The sequence below is a fragment of the Pelodiscus sinensis genome, chromosome 3 (assembly GCF_049634645.1).
Source record: "Pelodiscus sinensis isolate JC-2024 chromosome 3, ASM4963464v1, whole genome shotgun sequence".
NCBI lineage: Eukaryota > Metazoa > Chordata > Testudines > Trionychidae > Pelodiscus > Pelodiscus sinensis.
In genome coordinates this window covers 149266014-149290798 of record NC_134713.1, presented here as the reverse complement: position 1 = coordinate 149290798, position 24785 = coordinate 149266014, and the positions used below count along the sequence as shown (strand labels likewise).

At 45.6% G+C, this 24785-nt stretch overlaps 1 protein-coding gene across 1 annotated transcript in view; it reads right to left on the bottom strand.

Moving 5' to 3' along the window:
• KCNK2 (potassium two pore domain channel subfamily K member 2) overlaps positions 1–23870 on the bottom strand; it is a 265921-nt gene extending 242051 nt beyond the window's left edge. The window contains exon 1 of the mRNA XM_025178605.2: positions 23651–23870. The gene's annotated coding sequence lies outside the window, so the exon portion shown is untranslated. The remainder of the gene's footprint in view (positions 1–23650) is intronic.
• Between the last annotated feature and the right edge of the window lie 915 nt (positions 23871–24785).

Below are 24785 nucleotides of genomic sequence, written 5' to 3'. Positions count from 1 at the left end.
GCCCAGACGCGCCGTGGCTGTCCTGCTGCCCTCGGACTCCGCGGCTTTGTTCTGCTTTGCTCCCCATCCCCCTGGTCTGCAGACCAGGGGGACGGGGAGCAAAGCGGCGGAACATGTGGGCAGCGGACAGCCCAGATGCGCGTCTGGGTTGTCCGCTGCCCACGTGCTCCGCCGCTTTGCTTCCTCTCCCTGGTCTGCTGGAGACCAGGGAGAGGGCCCCGTTCGTAACTGCAGATCCGACATAAGTCAGATCCGCGTAACTCGGGGACTGCCTGTATTTAAATCCCTGGCTTCATTTGCCACTCCAGTTGCCTGATTTGCCTACCTACCTCTAATTAACGAACTAGTGTAGACACACCCTGTGAGATTTTCCACTTCAGCCCCAGGGTAGCAGGGAGGCCTCCAGAGCACAAAGATACTGCAGGTGACAGAGGGGCCCTAGAGCTCCAAGCCAGTCTGAGTGCTGAACCCCTCCCTGCCCTCCTCAATCTGGTCTTGGGCTCTTATCCCGTCAGCCCTATTTTATCACCATTTTTTTTTTAGTAAAAGACAAGGACTGGTCACAGGCTTCCAATAGTTTTTGTTTATTGCTGATCACCAATCCCTGTCTTTTTCTAAAAACAACAGTGGCAAAATCTTAACCTTAATTATGGTGATCAAGAGACAGTAGTGAATGTAGTCTTGTGAGTAGGCCTTCCGGTGCACCTTGATTTGGACTTTTCATGTACTTCTTTTAGAGTTTGTGTTGTCATTGTAAAATGTACAATACTCACCTGAGATGACAGGACTCAATAATACTATAGGCTGGAATATGATCTCCACAACAGTGGTGCAAATTCAGAGGAATTCCACTGACTCCAGTTACAGTACTGCAACTTGTGTCAGATCAGAAAGTGACCTTGAATGGGACACAGTATTCAACTTTTTAGAACAACACCTGGCAGATTTTGACTTTCTGCTAGGAAGGCAGAATAGGAAACATACAATTAAAAAAAAATACAGATTATTTAGACTTCTCATGGAAGATGCCAGGTGATGGAAGTCTATTCACAGAAAAGGTATATTAAAGAGTGTAGTATTGCATATGGTTACTCACTTTTGTAAAGCACACATGTTGTTTTTTTGTATTATACATGTTCACAGGAAAGAGCCCCTTCTGTTTGTGTTTTTAAACACTGTTTAAAATAAATTGCTGCAGTATTCACTGTAGATGGTAAAAGTCAACGTTAGCTGCTTATGGCTCCAATAGCAACCTTTTGTTCCTTTATTTGGCTGCTTGGGGTTTCTGAGAAGGAAATTATACTGATAATTATTTTCCCTAGAAATTCAGGACAGAATAATCATATCAAATCATTTCAACTAATTTATGCACTTTGTTATTTATTCCGTTGGTCCATTTTGTCAGGATGGCCATCACATTCAATATCCGTGGTATATTAGCATCCTACAGTAATGCTTTTAAGTTGGACATGTTATTGTATTATTGTATTAAATACAAAAATAATAGGACGAGATGCAAGATAACCCCATACATCTTGTATTTAGTTATTAAGCTACCTATTTGTTTCTCCTACATGTTTGCAGACTGAAATGTAACTTCAGCAGCACATTCAAAATTCATTACTATTCACTCATTACAGGCCAAATAAAGTGCAGAATCTTCAGTGGTTCTGCTTTGGGGCTGACTGGTTCTGTGGGAATATATGGAAAAGTCCCAACAAGGAGCTGGGCATCTTTACCCTGGGGCAGAGAAAAAGAGATGGCTACACATTCTTACTTGGTTGCTCATCCTCTACTTCACCAAAAGCCTGGGAGCCAGACTCCAACCAGCCCATTTGCCATACATGACAATTGAGTCCTAGAAACCAAAATCACTAGAAGACACATAGAATCCTAGGGCTGGAAGAGACCTCAGGAGGTCATCGTGCCCAGCTCCCTGCCCAAAGCAGGACCAACCCCAACTAAATCATCCCAGCCAGGGCTTTGTCAAGCCGAGACTTAAAAACCTCTAAAGATGGAGATTCCACCACCTCCCTAGGTAACCCATTCCAGTGCTTCACTACCTTCTTCATTATTTTCCTAATATCCAACCTAGACCCCTCCCCCACTGCAACTTGAGACCATTGCTCCTTGTTCTGCCATCTGTCACTACTGAGAACAGCCTCTCTCCAGCCTCTTTGCAACCTCCCTTCAGGAAGTTGAAGGCTGCTATCAAATCCCTCCCCCCCCCCCCCCCCCCACACACACACACTCTTCTCTTCTGCAGACTAAACAAACCCAAATCCCTCAGTCTCTCCTCATAGGTCATGTGCTCCAGCCCCCTAATCATTTTGGTCGCCCTCTGCTGGACCTTTTCCAATGCGTCCACATCCTTTCTGTAATGCAGGGCCCAGAACCAGATGCAGTACTGCAGATATGGCCTCACCAGTGCCAAATAAAGGTAAATAATCACTTCTCTAGATCTTCTGGCAATGTTCCTCCTAATGCACCCCAATATCCTGTTAGCTTTCTTGGTTACACACTGCTGACTCATATCCAGCTTCTCTTCCACTGTAATCCCCAGGTCCTTTTTTGCTGAACTGCTGTGTAGCCAATCACATCAATATCCTTCATTTCCCTACATCTTGAGAGTTGGGAAGGTTCTTTCATTCAGTGACAAGAAGCTAGTGAGAGTCGGATAACAGACTCTGGCAAATCCTTCCTTAGCTCATGGCACTGAAGCATGAACTGAATGTAGAGTAGGACATAGTTGCTTTGCTAAGTATGCTAAATTAGAATTTCAGTTGCCTTTATGTCTTTAATAATGAGGAAAGCTAGCAAAGTGTAATTGTTTTCAACTGGGGCAAGTCTTATTTTGATGCATGAATTTAATGTTACTTAGTAGATGGGATTAGCATTCAGACTAAACCTTTCACATATTTAAAAAAGTAACCCCTGCTCTCCAAGAAACAGTACATGACAGACATCAATTATTCTCTCTTTAAAATGATATTGTATCAGAAACAGCATTGGAAATTTACCAACTCACTTTCTATTGACACCAAAACTATAAAGTTAATCATGGCTGCTTTGAGCCAAGAACCTTCTATTTGACAACTGGGAGGCGGTTAGAAAACATAAGAATGGCCATACTGGGTCAGCCCAAAATTTCATCTAATCCAGTATCCTGTCTTCCAACCGTGGCCAATACCAGCTGCTTCAGATGCAATGAACAGAACAGGTTATAATCAAGAGAGCCTTTCCCTGTCACCTATTCACAGCTGCTGGTAAAACCCAAGGTAGGACACCATCTCTGCCCACTCAAGCCAATAGCCATTGAAAATAAGCTGGTGCCCTGCCTCAGCGCCCAACTCAAGCAAGGAGGAGCCAGACGGGTGGGATGCTCCATTGCCAGGGTAGGTGAGGCACACTTCCAGCTAGGCTCTGGGGGCTCTCCTGCAGGCTGCTGCACTAAGGGTGTGTCTAGACTACATCCCTTTTTCGAAAAAGGGATGGAAATTAGGCACGTCAGTATTGCAAATGAAGTTAGGATTTGAATTTCCCATGCTTCATTTGCATAATGGTGACTGCTGCTTTTTTTTTCCAAAATGGGGCTAACAAAAAAAAAAAAACACCAGCAGTTTAGACAGGGATCTTTCAAAAATAAAACCCTTTTTCAAAAGATCCTGAAAGCCTCATTTTTTGAGTAGTACAGGATCTTTCGAAAAAGGGTTTATTTTTGAAAGATCCCTGTCTAAACTGCCGTTATTTTTTTCGAAAAAGCCCCATTTAAAAAAAAAAAGGTGGCTGCCATTATGCAAATGAAGTGCGGGAAATTCAAATCCTGGCTTCATTTGCAATAATCGATGTGCCTAATTTACATCCCTTTCTCCACAAAGGGATGTAGTCTAGACATTCCATAAAGTAGCCAGGCAGGTCACACACACTGCCATGGGTCGGGGACTGCCCCAGCCCTGAGCTTCCTCTGGGACACCATTTAGGGAGGATGTGTGTTGGGGGGGGGGGGGCAGGGAAGCCGAAGTCCCTTCTCTGCACCAAGATTCTTACCAGGATGCTGCTTGCTATTGTTCCACTTGCTCCCTGGCAGTGACAAAAAAGAAAAGTGCAGTTTGCTGCATCTCTTTCACTCTGACTGGAGAAGACAGGAGGCAGATGAGCTGTGCACTTTCCTCCCGACAGTGATGGAAAGTGGAAGGGAAAGCAACCTCCTGGTACTAATCTGGGGTTATGTGGCTTCCCCTCCCCCCCCCCACACTCACCAGCCCTCTGCCCTGAGCCCCCCAACCTATTGCCCTGACTCCAGAACCCTCCATAGCACCACCTCCTGCCCTTAGCCTCCCACACCCCAGTCTTGAGTCCTGTACCACCCACAGTCTCTGTTCCATCCTCATCCCCCAACCTTGATTCCTGCACCTCCACACTCCCTGCTTTGAGCCCCCCAATCCTGCAACACTCCCCAACCTCCTGCCTTGAGCCCCTCACAGTCTACAGCAGACTTAAACTTCTTACAGGTACAGGCAGTCCCCGGGTTACGTACAAGATAGGGACTGTAGGTTTGTTCTTAAGTTGAATCTGTATGTAAGTCGGAACTGGCGTCCAGATTCAGCCGCTGCTGAAACTGACCGCCAGTTCTGACTTACATACAGATTCAACTTAAGAACCCCAAGCTTCCCCAAGTCAGCTGCTGCTGAAACTGATGAGCGCTGATTCCAGGAAGCCTGGGGCAGAGCAACTCTGCCTCGGGCTTCCTGTAGTCAGCGCTGGTCAGTTTCAGCAGCGGCTGACTTGGGGACGCCTGGGACAGAGCAGCTGGGGTGCTGCTTGGTTGCTCCAGTAGCACCCCTCGGCGCTACTGGACCAACCCAGCAGCACCCCAGCTGCTCTGCCCCAGGCGTCCTGATTCAGCCACTGCTGAAACTGACCAGCAGCGGCTGAATCAGGACCTGGGGCAGAGCAGCTGGGGTGGTGCCGGGTTGGTCCAGTAGTGCCTAGAGCGGGTGCTGCAGGACCAATCCACAGCGCCCCAGCTGCTCTGCTCCAGGGTCCAAAACAAAAGCCTGGTCTGCTGGGGGGGGGCACACTATCCGCGCCCCCCCACCCCCAGCAGACCAGGGACACGGGGAGCAGAGCAGCAGCGGCAGCGGGGTGCTGCGCCTCTGAGGCTTTGCTCTGGCAAAGTCTCAGAGGTGCAGGACACTCCCGCCCCCCCCCCCCCCCCCGCGGCTGCGGCTTCAGTCCCGGTGCCTGTGGTCTGCTGGGGACCGTCCCCAGCAGACCACAGGCACCGGGTCTCAAGCGGCAGCAGCGGCGGTTCCCCGCGCTTCTCAGGCTTTGCTCTGGCAAAGCCTCAGAAGCGCGGGAACCCGCCCGGTGCCCCTGGTCTGCTGGAGACGGTCTCCAGCAGACCAGGGGCACTGGAGCAGCTTATGAACGGGGCTTTCTCGCCCCGGAGCTCGCAGGTAGCAATCCGCTACCTCGACCTCCGGGGCGAGAAAGCCCCGTTCGTAAGTGCGGATCCGACATAAGTCGGATCCGCCTAAGTCGGGGACTGCCTGTACTGTAAATGGTGATTAGGCCCTTTCTATTAAGTAGGCTAGAACTTTGAATTGCAAACCCTGTATTAAGGAATTAGAACTGCATGTTTACAACTATATCTTTTTAGAGGTGAACAATGTAACCAGATAGTTCCTGCCTATTATTACACTTATTGATGCAGTGATCAAAATGGAATGTTAACATTTTGATGAACATGGGGTGAAATAGTGCCACTATTTATGTGTTTCTTTAAAGATTGTGGTAATCTGTATATGACTATTTAATGGATAAACTACCTTGCATTAATCCACATAGTAAGTTACCAGAATGCTTGGGAAACAGTTACATCAAAAGACTATAATTCACCCTGGACAGTATAAGAGTCCTAGGGACTGCATAAAAACCCTTAGTCGAGGTTCTTTTTAAAAAAAAACTCATACCGTCTTAACGTTTCTTGCGGGGATAGCGTATGCCATAAGGACTGAGATCCTAGTCCTAAACTGGTGCACCCTGAATATGATGTTGGACATTGGACTATAATCTATGGAATAAATTCTAAAAGAAAGCTTTGCAACTACAAAACTCACCATCACTACTATGAATCTGATCTCAGAACTGTAGTCATGTTTTACTTGTAGTTTAGTTTAGTTTAGTTAGTAAGGATTGTCAATACATGATTAATTGATAAAATCTAAATGATATATTGACCTAGGTGTGTGGCCGGTCTTTTAGGGACAGAACCACCCTTTGTTTGATGAAACTGGTTTTAAATAACCATTCATCACAAAATTAAGCATTTTTGGTGGCAAAAGAAGGACTGGAACATGAGGAACTGTGTTCCTGACTTCTTCTTAGCCAGTGTGGTGAATAAGAAGTTTACTTTTGCTGCAGGTTTGGTATTTCCTGTGAAAGAATAACTGCCAGCACTGGATGCCTTATTTCTCAGTAGTTTGCCCTGAATTTAGTATTCGCATCCCACTCGCCTTAAAAGGTGGGAAAGGACTTAAACTCGCATGCTGGAACATCAGAACCATGTTAGACACAGCCGACAACACTCGACCTGAGTGACGATCCGCTTTAATTGCACACGAACTCACTAGGCTGGATGTTGACATCGCCGCACTCAGCGAAATCCGCTTTTCAGAGGAAGGCAGTCTAAGAGAGCATGGCACAGGTTACACCCTCTACTGGTCAGGCAAACCAGTGACAGAGAGACGCCGTTCAGATGTCGGCTTCATGATCAGGGACTCCATCGCTATCAAGCTTGTAAGCCTGCCAACCGGCCACTCTGACCACATCATCTCAATGCATCTACCACTTCGTGACCAGCAACACGCCACACTGTTTAGTGTGTATGCTCCAACTCTCCAGGCAGACCCTGCTGACAAAGACAAGTTTTATTCTGACCTACGCAGCCTTCTGCAGGATGTTCCAGCTGATGACAAGATTGTCATCCTGGGCGACTTCAACGCCAGAGTGGGCAGAGACTCGGAAACCTGGAAAGGTGTACTTGGAAGGCATGGTGTGGGCAGCTGCAATGATAATGGATGCTTGTTACTTGAACTCTGCGCGGAACAGCAGCTTTCCATTACGAACACTATATTCCAGCAGAAAGACAGTCTGAAGACAACCTGGATGCACCCTCGGTCAAAACACTGGCATCTCATAGACTACATCCTAGTGTGCCAGCGTGATCTAAAAGATGTCTTTCACACCAGGGTAATGCCCAGCGCCGAGTGTCACACCGACCACCGCCTTGTCCGCTGCAAACTCAGCTTCCACTTTGAGCCCAAACCAAGGAAAGGTGGTGCCCCGAGGAAGAAGCTCAAAGTCTGCAGCCTTCAGTCTGCCGCGGTCAAAGCGGTTTTCCAGGAGAGCCTACGATCCAGGCTAGAGGAACCGAGCTGCCTAGCAAACTCGCCTCCGGCTCCAGAAGTGCTGTGGGATCGTATCAAACATCTGAAGATATCCTCGGATTCTCCACGAAGAAGAACAGGGATTAGTTCGATGAGAACAACTTAGAAGTCCAAGAGCTGCTGTCAAAGAAGAGGTCAGCACACCAGGCTCACCTGGCCCAACCATCCTGCCCGCACAAAAAAGCAGCCTTCCGCCTGGAATGCAGCACTTTCCAGAGCAAGCTTCGAGAGATTCAGAATGAGTGGTGGACCAACCTTGCAGTAAGAACTCAGCTTTGCGCTGATACTGACGACTACAGGGGATTCTACGAAGCTCTAAAAGCGGTATATGGCCCCTCATACCAAATCCTGAGCCCCTTGCGGAGTGCAGATGGGAAAGAACTGCTCACCGAAAAGGACTCTATCCTGAACCGCTGGTCTGAGCACTTCTACACCCTCTTCAATGCTAGCTGCTCAGTCCAAGAACCAACGATTGACCGCATCCCACAACAACCAGTGAAAACTGAACTGGATGTGGCACCAACAATACAAGAGACTGAGGAAGCCATTGAACAGCTGAAGAGTGGTAAAGCTGCAGGAGTTGATGGCATCCCTCCTGAGGTATGGAAGAACGGGGGCCCAGCACTGTATACCAAACTCCATGAATTCTTCGTCTGCTGCTGGGAGCAGGGTAAACTCCCTCATGATCTCAAGGATGCAGTCATCATCACCCTGTACAAGAACAAAGGGAAGAAGTCAGACTGTTCCAATTATCGCGGCATAACACTTCTGTCTGTTGCCGGCAAAATCCTCGCAAGAGTACTGCTGAATAGACTGGTACCCGCGATAGCAGAAGATCACCTCCCAGAGACACAATGTGGCTTCAGAGCCAACCAGGGAACCACAGACATGGTGTTTGTCCTGAGGCAGATTCAGGAGAAGTGCTGGGAGTAAAACAAAGCGTTGTACGTCACCTTTGTGGACCTGACAAAAGTGTTTGACACCATGAGCAGGCAGGGACTTTGGAAAATCCTGGAAAAACTAGGCTGCCCACTGAAGTTCCTCACCATGATCATCCAGCTTCATGAAGACCAGTCAGACATAGCAGTGACCTCTCGCAGCCTTTCCCTATTGCAAACGGTGTGAAACAGGGCTGTGTTCTTGCTCCCACACTGTTCACCATTTTGCTCAGCATGATGCTCCAGCAGGTCACAGAGGACCTCGACGACGCTGATGGCGTATACATCCATTTTCGTCTCGACGGGCACGTGTTCAACCTGAGGCGTTTGCAGGCCCACACAAAGACCATGGAGAAACTGATCAGGGAGCTGTTTGCCAACGATGCCGCCCTCCTTGCTCACACAGAGGCAGCTATGCAGCGAATTATGTCTTGTTTCGCAAAAAGTGCTCAGATCTTCATTCTTGAAGTCAGCCTGAAGAAGACTGAAGTTCTTCATCAGCCCGCACCCCACGAGGAGCACCATCCACCAAGCATCTTCATCGAACAAACAGAACTGAAAGTTGTCCACCAGTTCAGCTACTTGGGGTGCGTGGTCTCGTCTGACGCCAAGATTGACAAAGAAGTCGATAACAGGCTGATAAAACACATGCTTGGCAGAAGAATGGTCTCTTGCAAGAAGGTATTATCACCAACATTATTTAACTGATATTTGAATGACATACCATGAACTAGGTCTCTCGAGTTTGTTTATGCAGGTGACATGTGCTTCAGCACTCAGACTCCTCTGACATACTTGAAGGTAGATAAAGACAATTATTGCCATCAGTGATGCCAGATACCAAGTGGAAGCAAGACTGTCCCTAGTGTCTTCCACTTTTATTATGCATGAGCAGGCATGGCAATGATCAGAGAATAAAGCTTAGAGATGTAGCCATGTTAGTCTGGTCTAGCTGAAACAAAAGACAGGACTATGCGGCACTTTAAAGACTAACAAAATGGTTTATTAGGCCAGACCCACTTCCTCAGATCAAATTGTGGAAGAAAATTGGCATGACCATATATGCCAAAGGGATACAATTTCAGAACACAGGGGGGATGAGGTTAATTTATGCCATCATATGCTGACAGTCTCCGTCTGCTATGTACATTGGACAAACGTCTCAGACACTTCGCCAAAGAATCAATGCACACAAAACAGATATTAGACAGGATCACAAAGAAAAAACAGTTTCTTGCCATTTCAACCAGAAAGGGCATTGTTTCAATGATTTGACTACCTGAATCCTGCTTCAAAGACATTTTAACACAAGCCTTCAAAGAGAAACCTCTGAACTGTCATTCATGCTTAAATTTGACACGTTATGACTGGGCCTTAACAAAGATGCTACTTATCTTACTCATTACAACGATAGCTTCCCCAATTATCACCTCTAATATCATTAGCTCACAGACATTAACCTCCCCCCCTCATCCCCCGTCTGTTCTGAAATTTGATTTGTCCTTTTTATATGTGCTCACTTTTTTTGATTGTATCCCTTTGGTATATATGGTCATATATATGGTAAATTTTCTTCCACAATTTGATCTGAGGAAGTGGGTCTGGCCCACGAAATCTCATCACCGAATAAACCATCTTGTTAGTCTTTAAAGTGCTACATAGTCCTGTCTTTTGTTTCAGAATAAAGCTTGAGTCACACCTGGTACATTTAGCTGTCATGTTGCATAGAACTCTTCTATATGGTGACCATCTTACAAAGACAGTAACTAAAGTCAAAATTGCAACAAACTGCTTGGAAAACTGGTTGAAATGACATGGGAATGTCAATGACCAAAGGTTATGCATTTCAGCTTGGTGTTCTGTTATTCAGTGATGGAGTATTGTGCTCTACTATGGACCTGCTCATTCATCCCACAGGTGTACAGTTTAATTCTACCATGCATATTATTTCAAGGCACACTTAAATCTACTCCTCTACAATGGTTACCAGTTCTCTGTAATGTTTTTCCACCTAGTGTTCACAGAGAGGAAAGCATAGCAAAGATCAAGACAAATTTGTGCGGTATGCCACATTTACTGTTAAAGGCTTGATTAATCCACCACATGATCATTGCCTTTCCATTTACTGGTCGAGGGATATGGAATGGCTAGCTGCTGAGGAGAGGGCCCACAAGATGCTAAAGGAATAGCTCAGTGGGGAGGGCTAGCTCAATGGTATGAGCATTAGCCTGTTAAACCCAAAGTTGTGAGCTCAATCCTTGAGGGGACCATTTAGAGATCTAGGGCAAATCTGTCAAGGATAGTACTTGGTCCTGCCATGAGGGCAGGGGATTGGACTCGATAACCTCTCAAGGTCCCTTCCAGCTCTATGAGACAGGTATTTCTCCATATTTAAAGCTCCAAGTTTCAAAATAGCAGAGAAAATCATTGCTAACAGAAACTCTACCCTCTTCCCCCCCCTCCTCCCCAGCAAGAATAGTTTCATAGACTTTAAGGTCAGAAGGGACCATTATGATCATCTAGTCTGACCCCCTGCACAGTGCAGGCCACAGAATCTCAACCACCCCTCTTAGAATAATCCTCTCACATTTCTATTACTCCTCTCACCTATGTCTCAGATATTGAAGCCTTCAAATACTTTGAAGGCCCCAAGATGCAGAGACTCCACCAGCTGTGATCTGTGCCCCATGCTACAGAGGAAGGCAAAAAACCTCCAGGGTCTCTGCCAATCTATCCTGGAGGAAAATTCCTTCCCGACCCCAAATATGGTGATCGGCTAAACCCTGAGCATGTGGGCAAGACTCACCAGCCAGACACCCAGGCTATGTCTAGACTGCAAGCCTCTTTTGAAAGAGGCTTTTTCGAAAGATACTTTCGAAAGAGAGCATCTAGACTGCACATGGAACTTTCGAAAAAGCAAGCCGCTTTTTCGAAAGAAAGCAGCAAGTGAGTCTGGATGCTCTCTTTCTAAAAAGCCCTGTTTGCTTTCAAGAACGCCTTTTTTCGAAAGAGCACTTTCAAAAAAAAGGTGTTCTTCCTCGTGGAATTAGGTTTACCGCTGTCGAAAGAAAAGCCGCGTTCTTTTGATTTAATTTCAAAAGAATGCGGCTGCAGTCTAGACGCAGGTGAAGTTTTTTTCAAAAAAAGGTTACTTTTTTCGAAAAAACCCCTGAGTCTGGACACAGCCCCAGAAAGTTCTCTATAGTAACTCTTATCATCCCTCCATTGACCTATTTCCCACTGAGAAAGGATGTGAAAGGATGTGCCCCACTTAAAAAGATATTGAGAATATAGTTGAATCTTTGAATGCCTATGCACTGTGCAAGTGCTGTCTTACTGACCAGCTTGGCTTGAAAAGCTAGGGAAGTATTTAGTGAATTAGAGAACAAAAAGTCTTAGACTATGTGTTGTTCAAAAATTCTGTGTTAGAATGATTCACGGTCACTCCTGACTCTTACACAGTTAAGTTTACAATGTCTAATGATGGAGCTTTTGTAGAGGCCAGAGAGTGTACTGCCACAGAAATGTCTGACTATAGTAGCTCTCTGTGAATACTCTATGAAACTGCTAATGGCTAAAATTCATCTTGAGTGGGAAGGCTTTAATGGTGACTTGTTGATCAGTGTCAGGAATTTAAGTCTGGTAGATGTGCTTGGCCTAGTTAGTGTCATAACCAGGTCACAAAGGAGGCGTGGTTCTGAAGCGGATACCCTGACTGGTGACAGTGAAGGAGATTGCAAACAGACCATGTTGCTCAACCTAAACCAATTGAGGATTTGTCTGAGGTGTCATAAATGTTTCTAAACTTGAATGATACCCAGAAGGAATTAATTATGGCACAGCAGAATGATGTGTCCCTAAAGAGGGCCAGGAATGATACTCAGGGTCAAGACCCAACTGGGCAAGAATGAGGTAGTTTTTTCATGTGAGAAGGGTTGTTAGAAAGAAAGCCTCCTGGACAGAGAAAGCATCTCCAGGTAGGGGTTTGCAAACAGCTTGTGGTACCTGAGGAATATCACAGTGATCTGCTGAAGTTCTCTCATGACGTTCCATTTGCAGGACATCTAGGTGTAGGCAAAGCCTGTGACAGGCTGAAGCAAAATTTCTACTGGCTTTATTTTTTTTTTAGGTCAGTGAGAGTATGCTGCAGAATTGTGCCAGAAGTTTAAAGAGCTGAGGGGCCTAACAAGGCATTCCTCCCACTTTCACCCATTATTGGGGAAGCATTTGCCAGGGTGCCGATAGATATTGTGAGACCACTCCCAAAACATTTCCAGCATGGGAGGAAATACATCCTGGTATTGGTAGATTTTGCCACCAGGTATCCTGAGGCTGTAGCAATTGTCCAGTATAGAGGTAGAGACAGTGGCAACAGCCTCGTTAGTTATTTTTAGCAGAGTGGATTTCCCTAAGGAAATACTGTCTGTGTGTTCACAGAGAGGAAAGCATAGCAAAGCTTATGACAAATTGTGCAGCTTGCCACATCAACTGTTAAATACTTGATTGATCTACCACATGATCATTTGTCCTTGTATTGCCTGTTGTGGATATGTTTAATATGTGGGGGATTTACTGTAGAGGATGTGTGAGGAGCATAAATGTCCACACAGAAAGTGACAATTACGTCATCTTATATTCCAGCGTTTCCCAAACTATGGGCTGTGGCCCGGGAAAAAAATACCGGGACGGGCTGCTGGGAGGGGAGCAGAGCAGGGCAGGCTGGGAGGAGGTGTGGAGGAGGCAGGGAATCGGCTGCCGGGAAGCAGGGTTCGGGACAGCCCTGCTGCCTCCTGGAGATGGGGGGGGAGGGGGTGGCGGGCAACCGGCGGAAGCAGGGTTAGGGGTAGCAGGGCTGTCCAGCAGAGATCAGGGAGGGCGGGCAGCGGAACCAGGGCTGAACGGGTGTTGGGGGAAATTAGGAGGAGGAGGACGGGAGAACCAACTGCTGGAAGTAGGGCTGGATGGGGGCAGCAGGGCTGGACTGGGGAGATCGGGAGGAGAAGGGATGGGGAAGGGAGGGGAAGTGGGACTGACCCGGGCACATGCAGACCCAGGCACACGAGTGAGTCCAGCCCCAGGGATTCCATTTTGCCCCCCTTCCCCCACATATCCTCCCTCCAGTAGTTGCGAACTGCCTGGCTGGTAGACACACTCACTCACTCAGCCTAAGCACATCTACCAGCCAAGCAGTTCGCAGCTAAGGACTGATACACCTAATAATAATAAAACTTAACTAATTAGAAGATACTGGACATTTTATATGTCCGATATTTTCTCAAATGTTTCCTGGACAGAAGCCTCAAATACCGGACTATCTGGTACAAAACTAGACACCTGGCAACCCCACCCCTCCTTGCAACCTCCCTCCTAGCCAGATACCCTACCCCCAATCTGCTCCTGCTCCTGCCTCCTGGAGTGCCCATGCGGTGCCGGGTCCCACAAGCCCTAGTCCAGGCTGGGCGGAGGATGCAGCCGGGTGAAACACTGAAAATTTATTCATTTTTAATTTTTTTATATGTATTTATATTTTGGGGCTGCAAAAAACAGTTCTGAAAAAAACAGGTTCCAACTAAAGTAAAGTTTGGGAAACCCTGGTCTAGCCAGCTTTCTATCCATCTTACAGTCCGTTTATCCAATCCATAGTCCCTTAACTTGCTGGCAAGAATATTGTGGGTGATTGTATCAAAAGCTTTGCTAATGCTGGCACTGGTCCTCCCCAGGTCCTCCCCAGGCTTTGGGAGGACCAGAAACAACTTAGTTGAATATTCATCATTTGCTTAATGAATATGCAAATGACTGTTACTAGTCCTCCAAAAGCTCGTGAATTAATTTACTGGTCCCCGTGTCAAAAAGTTTGGGAACCCCTGTTATATTCCATTCAACATAAATCAGTTTTAATTTACAAAGGCAACGGAGCCTTCAGAACCACTTTCCTACTGGACATGGAATTTGGACTGCAGTTGACATAGTGGTCAATCTCTAAAATGTCACTAAAGTTCCACATGAGCAGCCACAAACCATGGCACATTTGCTGAGGACTGCAAAATGACTCAACTTTCTGGAGGTCTCCAAAAAAATAAGGAGTAACATTCGTTCGAACCAAGGGGTTTGGTTCGGACTAGCGCATCCCAGCGCACACTTCCTGGTTCGAATCAGCTGTGATTCGAACTAGCGCCCTGGCGAGATCATGCTAATGAAGTGCAGGATATTTAAATCCCCACTTCATTGACTATTTTGAATGCCTGAATTTGCATCCCTAGTTTGAACTAGGGTGCAAGTGTAGACATACCCTAGGACAGTGGTCACCAACCAGTAGATCAGGATCTACCGGCACATCTTGGAGCCTCTGAGAGGTGATCCTGACTGGTTTGGCTGGAAAGCTATCAAGTGCTGGAACTTTGGTTGCCCCTCTACCCACTGTCCTGCTGCTCCTGCCCTCTGTCTTGGAGCTGCCCACCTGGGAGCCGCCTGCTTGTTATGCAGGGTGTGAGAGGGAGAAAGGATACAGAATTGAGGGGAGGAGGGACACCCTGACATCAGCATTCCCCTATCTCCACACAGAGAGATGAGGATGGAGGGAGCTTGGCAATACAAATCTCTGTCACTCTCACACAGTTTGTGTGTCTGTCATTTTCACAAACACACACTGTCCTTCCCTCTCTTCTCCTGACCCAATACATATGCGGGGGGGGGGGGGGAAGGTGGGGTTACTACTTTTGCTGCTTGCAAAGTGGGTTATTTTTGGTTTTTGACTGGTCTGTGCATTTCATAATTTTCATTTCTCTCTTATGCTTAAATTTAATTAGTTCAGTAGTGAATTCTAAAATACAAAACCTGTATGGCTGGAGTCATTATCCCTGTGGTAATTGCTGCCCCTGGAAGTGGCTGGCATGACCCTGCAGCCCCCGAGAAAGGCAGAGTAGGGGATTGCCATATGCTGTCCTTGTCTGCAGACCCCACTCCTGCAGCACCCGTTGATCAGTATGGGGGAACCGTGGCCAGTAGAAGCTGTGGGTTCAGTGCCTACAGATGAGGGGCAGCATACGGCACCATGGAGCCACTGCTATACATGCCAGCTGCTTTCAAGAGTGGTGCAGGACCAGGGTGTTGTATCATGCAATCAAGGTACTAACAAACTTCCTGCTCCAGACATGAGTCCCCCTGCACCTAAACTCCTTCCCAGAGCTTGCAGCCTCCTAAACCCCAATCCCCACCCTGGGCTAAGACCCGATCCCCTCCCAACTCCTTTGCCCAACACCAGAACCTGCACCCCAACTTCCTACCCCAGCCTGGTGCAAGTGAGTGAGGATGGGGAAGGAAAGGAATGGAGGGAGCCGGGTGAGGCCTCAGAGAAGGGGTGGAGGAGGGTCAGGTCCTCGAAGAAGGGGCAGGAAGGAACTGGGGAAAGAGTATTTTGGTTTTAGGTGATCTTACATTGCACTTAAATTGAAAAAGTGATCTTGTGGTTAAAAAGGTTGGAGATCTCTGCACTACAACAATCTTTCCTTGAATTACCTGCACTCCCTGGTGCAAGAGGAAGAGCTGACTGAGGACTTGTCTACACTGGGAAATTACAATGTGTCCATGGCCTTAAAATCAAACACAGAGAGCATTAATATGTACATCTACTAAGATATCCTCTTGGAAGGATGCAAAGGTGTCAGCAGCTTTTGCTTAATGAAAATCCAGCCCTGAATGTAGACAGAGATTGCCCTGTTTAAAATTGTGTTTTTTACCAGTATTATTCCTCATGGTCATAATCCAATATGGATGTAGTTTCCCAATATAGAAAAACCTTTTTTTGTAAACAGTCTCTCCTTCAAAACTCCAACTGCCTATGAGATCAGTTTGAAGCTGGCAAGTCGAGGTATGCTGTAGAATCCATCTGTCTCCCAAGGCCTTTGCATGCATTTCCCAAAAAAGTCTTCAATCTCTGAAGCAAAGATTGGTTTGTCCTTAAGATGGTGAGGATCTATGCTAATTCCAGAGGTAGGAGTCAGATCTATGAGCCAGAGAATCATTTTGGGAGAGTGGGGAGGAGGGGCAGCAGCCATGCATACCGGGATGTGGCTTGGTTTTCTTCCCATTCCTCTGACAATAAGGGAGCAAGGGGAAAGCACTTGGATTCTGTAAATTACTCCTCTGCCCACTCCCTTCACGAGCCAGGAGTGAGAGGCATGCACGGTATCCAAGTACTTTCCCCTCGCTCCCTTATCATCAGGGGAACAAGAAGAAATGCAAGTAGTACCCCAGTACACACAACTGCTCCCCCTCCACACTCTGAGCTCTCCCAAAATGGTGCCCTTGTCTATGAGGCAATACTTATGAGTTTCCGAGGGGAGGATGTTCTTCCTGTGGGATCAGTACCTATTTTACATATTTTTAGAGGAATAGTTAGCTGATTTTTCAATCTCACTTCTCCTTTCGCTCCCTCTCTCCCCCTCAACATGCATATAACAGTTTGCTCCAACCCTTACCCATGAGGTTCTTGGCAGTCTGGTCACTTTCCCCTTCGTCCTATTTAAAAATAGAGGAGTGTTTCACTGCTGACCCATTGGCTTGCCTGCTGGAGGGCAGTCGGGGGTGAATCCATGCATTGACTCTGTGTGGAAGTTCCTCGCATACATGCTGCAGCAGACCCACCTAGCACATGTCATTATTTTTCCAATTATCAATTTTGAGCAAGCTATAAAAGAATAACTCAACCAGACAAGGCTGTGGATGTCTCCCAGATCATACTCATATGGCCAGACTCATCTAGAATGGAACAGAGATGCAGGTTGCTTTACCCATATAATACACTTCTTGAGGAAGTGCAGGTATTCTCTTCTATGGAAGACCAGTGTTGTGTTTCTTCCACCCAGAGCTATCTATAGGATGCCTGTCAATAGGACATGCAATGTTATGAAATGATCATTGTCTTCTCTCCACCAGATGATATTCTTTGGCCATTTGAGCAACTATAGAGACATGTACCACATTTGTAGTGTGAACTGTCTGCTAGCTTACTGATCAGCCTTGCATATCCCACACAGTAAGTTATCACTCTGCTGAAGAATAAGTCATAGGGTTACTTACACTAATCAAATTTATTTAAGGTTATTATGGGAGGAGACAGGCAGATCACAGTATTGTTCCTCACCATTGGTAGGAAGAAATGGCCAAGTCTACTACATAGCCCTATGAAGAGGGCCCCTAGGAGTGGTATTAACAGTGTGATGTTACAAAGTAGTAAATAGTATAGAATTATAATGGTATGTGTCATTGTAATAAGGCAAACTGCGAGCTGGTTAAAAAGGCAGGAAACAAAAGGTAGGAATAAATGCTCAATTTTCACAATGGAAAGAAACAGTGGGGTTCTCCAAAGTGCTGTATTGGAAACTGGGCTGTTCAACATATTCATAAGTGATCAGGAACAAGGAGTGAACAGTGAGTAGGCACAGTTTGCAGCTGATACAAAATTACTCAAGATAAGCAAATCCAAAGCTGACTGTGAAAAGTTAAAAAGAGACCTCATAAAACTGGGTAACTGGATGACAAAATGGCAGATGAAATTCAGTATTGAAGACGTAATTCCAGTTATGCATACAAAATGATGAGATCCAAATTAGTTGTTACCATGTGTGATGGAGCGGGCCGCCTCCTCCCCACAGACGTCAGCCTGCCCCGCACTGAACCCGCGGTCGCCCTGACGCTCCTGGGGACTACCTGAAGAGCGGGGATGAATTGCCGTGCCTGTTCTGCCACCGCCATCCAGCTGACGAGCGGCACGCAGGAAACATGGCCGGCAGAGGAGCGGACACTGGAGAAGGGGGCGGAGCTAGCTTGCGCAGACATCCACATCATCATGGCCGGACACCGGTGCGGGCTTTTTGAAAAGCCCCGCGGGGTCAGGGAGAAAGGGGAGAGGAGAGCGGAACGGAGCAGAGCAGAGCAGAGCGAGAAAGAGGAGGGAGAGGAAACAGAAGCGGAGGAAGAAGGGTGGAGGGAAATAAGAAACTCACCAGGAAGGGGGGTGAAGGCAACACGGGAAGGTGGGGACCACGGAGATATTAGCCAGGGGGTAGGAAGTAGCCCAGGGCCGGGTGAGTCCCGGCGAGCTGGTGAGTTTCAGGCAGGCGCCCCACCAGCAGGACAGGTCTCCGTGTACCTGTCTTCAGGGCCCTGGGCTGGGGTCCGGGAGAGAGGGTGGGCCCGGACCTCCCTACCCCCACCTCGGGTGACTACAATCTAGGGAATAGCCAGAGACTACAGAAAACAGGAAGAGGGCCTAGACTCTCCTGTTACACCATGCAAAAAAATAATAATCTTGCCATTGTGGATAGTTTTCTGAAAACATCTGCAGTAGTCAAAAAAGCTACCAATGTAAGGAACCATTAGCAAAGGGATAGTACACCAGGAAATATTATAATGCCACTGTATAAATCCATTGTACACCCACACCTGGAATACTGTATGCAGTCCTGGTTACCCCACGTCAAAAAAAAAAAATTCACAAAGATGCCAAGAAGGGAAACAAAAAGACCTTCCATACGAGAAAAGACCAAAAAGACTGAGACTGCAGAAAAGAGACAACTGTGGGGGCATAAAACAGAACACTTATAAAATCATGAATGTTGTGAAGAAAGTGGAAGAATTAATTAACCCTTAATCATGTAATACAAGAACTAGGGGGTCACACAATGTAATTAACAGGCAGCAGGTATAAGAGAAATTGAAGTAGTCACCATAGTCACTGTGTGGAACTCATTGCCAGAGGATGTGAAGGCCAAAAGCATAACTGGGTTTAACAACAAATTCATGGAGGATAAATTCATTTAACTGCTATCTGCCAAGTTTATCAGGGTCATAACTCCATGATCTGAGCGTCCATAAAATTTCAAAATGTCAAAAGCTAGAATTTGATGACAGAGGATGGATCACTTGAAAGTGCCCTGTTCTGTTCATACTCTCTAAAGCATCTGATTCCAACCAGTCACAGAAAGGATATTGGCCTACTAAGGCCTTCTTATGTTCATAATAGGTCAGCAAAATGTACAAGTATGTAGATAATCTACTTGTTAGTGCTACACTTACAACGCAGTCGATCACTGCTCTAGGTAGATATGGAACAAGTTTACGGGTGGGCCAAAATTATAGCCATCTAGTTGAACCACGCTGCACACCTTCCGTATGATCTTTAAGGGTATGGATAAAGTGGGACCTGAATCCAAACTAGTTTGGGTTTGGGTTTGCAAAGATAAAAGCTTATTCTGAAAAACTACTGTTGCTTTCAACCATCTCTACAATTGAACCAATGAATATTACTTCTTATGTGGCACTAATGTTCAGGGTTATACATATCAAATCTGTGCTAAGAAAGGAAACTAGTTCCCTGCTTTTCTTACATGAGTTAAAAATCTCCTTTAACCCATGCCACACCTGTGTTGCCAGACTTGAGATAGAGGGCTGCTCAAGAACTGGGAAGAAACTGTTCTCTTCCCTACATTCAGGAGTGTAGCAGTAGCTCCATGGTTGCTACTGCAGAGGCTACCAAACTCCATTCCTTCTGCTCTGTCAGGGGATGATGATGAGTATGTAGGTAGATGCAGAGAGGAAGAGTCACCAATACTGTTATGGAAGTAAATGGTTTTTAGAGTTCAAGCTCCTCAAATCCTCTCTCCTTTCTGCCCAGTGCAGTGTTCACGTCTTCATTGGTTCCTGTGGAGCAGGAAGCAAGATTTGTCCCTCAGGATGTGTTCTGTATCATGTCAGCCTAAGCAATATGATGCCATATGGAACAAGAGTTGCAGGTGGTTATTGTAATGGAAATTGATGTTAAATTTATTTCCAGCACTATCTGTCAACAAGCTATTTAGGTTGCTTGCCTTTATATTTTTATCCTTCTGCTGGACTGAGTTTCTGGATGATTATTGCAAATTAATGATAAAGATAATAGCAAAATAGGCTTCCTTCCAATGGCTGGAAACATATACTTTGGAAAATGTTGTGCCAACAGGTTACTACAGCCAGAAATGAAATGATTGCAAGAATCAAACCATGCTATTTGTGTATTAAATGAGACAAAGGCACAGACAATTCCTGCTACCTTTCAATAAAAGGAATTACTCTAATAATTTCATTAAGACCTATTTAGGGGTAAGCAAACAAATGTAAGTAAAGTAACTAAGGCAGATGAATTTATGTTGGTTCTTGAGTATAATACCACTGGGGTTACAGATTTTATAGGTTTAAAAACTAGTAGCCTCATTCCTTTAATCTTTATGCTGAGCACTAGTTCATTTTCATGTGTTGGCCCAAGTACTGGCACACTGTCCATTCTCTTTCAAAAACTAAACCTTACTTGTTTAGAGATTTCCTTAATCCAGCTGTTCCACATCCAAGCTATAGTGGGCCATCATTGCAGTGAGTGGAGGCCAAAACTTGTTTTAAGCCCCTATTCTACGAGCAGTTTCATTTACATGCACCACTCCCCAGCCTCACGTCTTCACAGAGCCACTGTGAAGTCAATGGACTCTTCACTAGCACAGTTACTTACAGAATCAGGGCTTTAGTTAGTTGATCAAAATCCTGCCATCACTGTTTTTAGAAAGGAAAATTTAGAAGTAGAGGTAGTAAAGTTATGCTAAGGTGCCGAGCACGATAAATTGTCATTGCAATAGTATTATCATAAGCTAAATGTATCCAGTGACAAAATAAGAATGGGAAAAAAGGCACAGGAATATAATGGATTTGTGTTTACAAATAAGTCACTCTTCATGATGATTGATATGACTGATTTGTTTTACAAAAGCTGTTGAGTGAGTTTCATAGCTCCCATTTATTTCATCTGGGGCTGGAGGCACTGAGCACTTCTGAGAATGAGGTCCTAAAATAGTTTTGCAATGCAGCTGTATTTAAAATATTGTTCTTGATACAGGCAGTCCCCGGGTTACGTACAAGATAGGGACTGTAGGTTTGTTCTTAAGTTGAATCTGTATGTAAGTCGGAACTGGCGTCCAGATTCAGCGGCTGCTGAAACTGACCGCCAGTTCTGACTTACATACAGAATCAACTTAAGAACCCCAGGCGTCCCCAAGTCAGCTGCTGCTGAAACTGATCAGCAGCTGATTCCAGGAAGCCCGGGGCAGAGTAACTCTGCCTCGGGCTTCGTGTAGTCAGCGCTGGTCAGTTTCAGCAGAAGCTGACTTGGGGACGCCTGGGGCAGAGCAGCTGGGGTGCTGCTGGGTTGCTCCAGTAGCGCCGCTCCTTGGTGCTACTGGACCAACCCAGCAGCACCCCATCTGCTCTGCCCCAGGTGTCCTGATTCAGCCGCTGCTGAAACTGACCAGCAGCGGCTGAATCAGGACCTGGGGCAGAGCAGCTGGGGTGCTGCCTTGTTGGTCCAGTATGGTCCTGCAGCGCCGCTCTGGGCACTACTGGACCAACAAGGCAGCACCCCAGCTGCTCTGCCCCAGGGTCCAAAACAAAAGCCTGGTCTGCTGGGGGGGGGGGCACACTAGCTGCGCCCCCCCCCCCCAGCAGACCAGGAACATGGGGAGCAGAGCCGCAGCAGCAGCGGGGTGCCGTGCCTCTGAGGCTTTGCTCTGGCAAAGCCTCAGAAGCGCGGGAACCCGCCGCGGCTGCGGCTTCAGGCACCGCGACTGAAAGTGCCAGAGCAAAGCCTCAGAAGTGCGGGAACCCGCCCGGTGCCCCTGGTCTGCTGGAGATGGTCTCCAGCAGACCAGGGGCACCGGAGCAGCTTACAAACGGGGCTCTCTCGCCCCGGAGCTCGCAGGTAGCAATCCGCCACCTCGACCTCCGGGGCGAGAAAGCCCCGTTCGTAAGTGCAGATCCGACATAAGTCGGATCCGCGTAAGTCGGGGACTGCCTGTATTCGTTTTACTCTTTTTGCATATTGGTAGTGCCTATGAGCCCCAGCCAAGGCATACCCTGCTGTGCTATACACTGTAAATTCAAACCAAGAAAACAATCTTTGCCCCTAAAAATCTTACAATCCCAGTCTGCCATGTCTGGACTAGCCACTATATACCATGATGCTGAGCAACACAGTATATATAGACAGTTAGGCAAGCACTTCAGATGTTTTCATATCTCGCAAGTTTAGCAAAGAAAAGAAAAGTGCTATTTTACTTTCAACATCTCTGTGGTGAAATCTCCTGATGTGCCACACTGAAGTACAGGATAACAAACACAAAAGCACAGCTAATACGTGTAAGCTGTGTTCAAAGCTTGTGCTTGCTGTTCTGCTTGAAGACATTCCTTAGTGTTGATCTGCTTGTACTTTTAAGATATTAAGTTTTTTAAAAAGCAAGCTGATTAATGTTTTCCCTTTGGTTTATTTTTATGAGTCAATCCATTAAGTATTTGCATTAACAGGTCTCCTGCTGCCACTAGATCATTCAACCATGTTTGTTTAGTCACTGTGCCTCTGGTAAAGTGCAACAATGTTGAATTTTTCTGGGGACTCCTTTTGAGTTCTACTAACTGTGTAAGTCTTGAATTTTTAAACAGTTGATTAAACACCCCATCTTGCCAGTCTTATTTGAGTAGCCCAATTGAAGTAAGTGGGACACTTACATAAGCATTGCAGGGCCAGATTAATGATTTTATTGTTGTTTCTTGTATTTTCCCCTGCGGGAGCTGTATTAAAATAGAGGGGGGTAGCTGAAATGTCACTATCACTAAGTTTAAAGTGTAAAGCTTTATTCTCTCTTACGTTTCAAAATAGAAAGTTATTTAATATTGAACTACTTCTAAAACAAAAAACAACCAGTGATTAGCATTTTTAAACCACTCTTGAAAGAAGAATTATATTTCCATTTTAAAATTAGAAAAAGTTCTTTAACATTTTAGACCTGTTTCATGTTAGAAGCCAACATCTTTTCTGGGACTGGCATTGCCTTACATCTACAAAATAAGGTAGTCAAAAGTCTTATTGCCTGGTTATGTGGAGTGAGGCTGCTACAAGCAAGGCTGTGGCTACATTGACCAGCACCAACGGTAGACACTAAATCTAAGTGGACTTTGAGGAGTTCCTAGATTTCTCTGTTTCTCTTTCTGAGGCTGCCCATCCATTTTCTGTTCAACCCGCTGAATATTTTTCTTATCAGTTTACCCTCTTAGCAAACTTTAGTTCCCTCCCTACTCCCTCCACGATTACAAATATAAAGAGAGAGAAAAAGAGAGTCTTAATTAAGAACAACAAGAATAAAAGCCTTTTCCACTAAACTAAAATGGAATAAAAGCCTCAGTGCTTACCTTTTCACAAGGGAGCTTGTTTCAGACCAGAGATCTTCTGTAGCTGAGAGTTGGGGTCTCAAAGGAAGCATTTGTAATGGCAGCTTTTCAGAACAGAACTACTTCTGCCACATCAGGTGTTTTTCCTTCTCTGCAGTTGATGCAATGGCTGATGGGAGAAAGGGGGTGTTTCAAGACTATAAAAGGTCTTACTTATGAGACTTAAAAAGTACTATTATGTCTGAGAACCATAAAAAGTACTATTATGTCAGCCTTCCCCTGAATCTACAATTAGGATCTGTGCAAGCTTGGCTTAAACTGCAGTACTACTCTGAAAAGTGACCATGTATAAGTGGTCTCTTTCTACTGATCACATCTGCTCCCTGCGTGAATTCAGAGTTGCATCTGTTGACTTCTGTAACAAAAAACAATTTATTACTTCTTATTTCTACATCACCAAAAACAACTCAGGAAAAGTGAGCTACATCTCTGCTTGTCTGTCATTGACAGAATTATATTATGTGTTATATTTCAAGGCTAATCAGTTACATATCTGAAAATCAATTGGCCAAGTGAAAGATAAGGCATAACTTCCAGAACTTTATCACCTGTGATGACATGCTAGGTAATAGGAACCTACCTTAATGATTGAATCTCTGGTTGAATTTGTAAGTTTTGAGGGGACAAGGGGAAACAACTTTTCAGTTTGTAATGTTCTTAGATTTTAAGTGAAGTTACTGGAAGACATTAAAACACAGGATTTCCCAAAGCTAGGATGGAATTTCCCCGATATAAATACTGAGTATACATACTGGTTGTCCCTCTTTGTTTATAAGTTATCTCACTTAGCATATTGGTATATTAACATGATTAACTCCTGATGGAAATTTTTCTTAATAGGATAACCCAAAAAAACTCACACTAATATACACTGAAATTAAAACCTGTTTTTAAAGACCAAGGACCACGTTGTATCATTGATTTTAAAACTGAAACCTCACATGAAGAGAATAGCAAATATGGTCCCATATAACTCAGCATTTCCAGCTCACTATTCATTTTAAATCCACATACATGGATACGGCTAAATAATTTTCTGGTACAGCAAGACATGTTCTACTGAACATACAATCAAAGGATAAGAGTTCTACCTCTC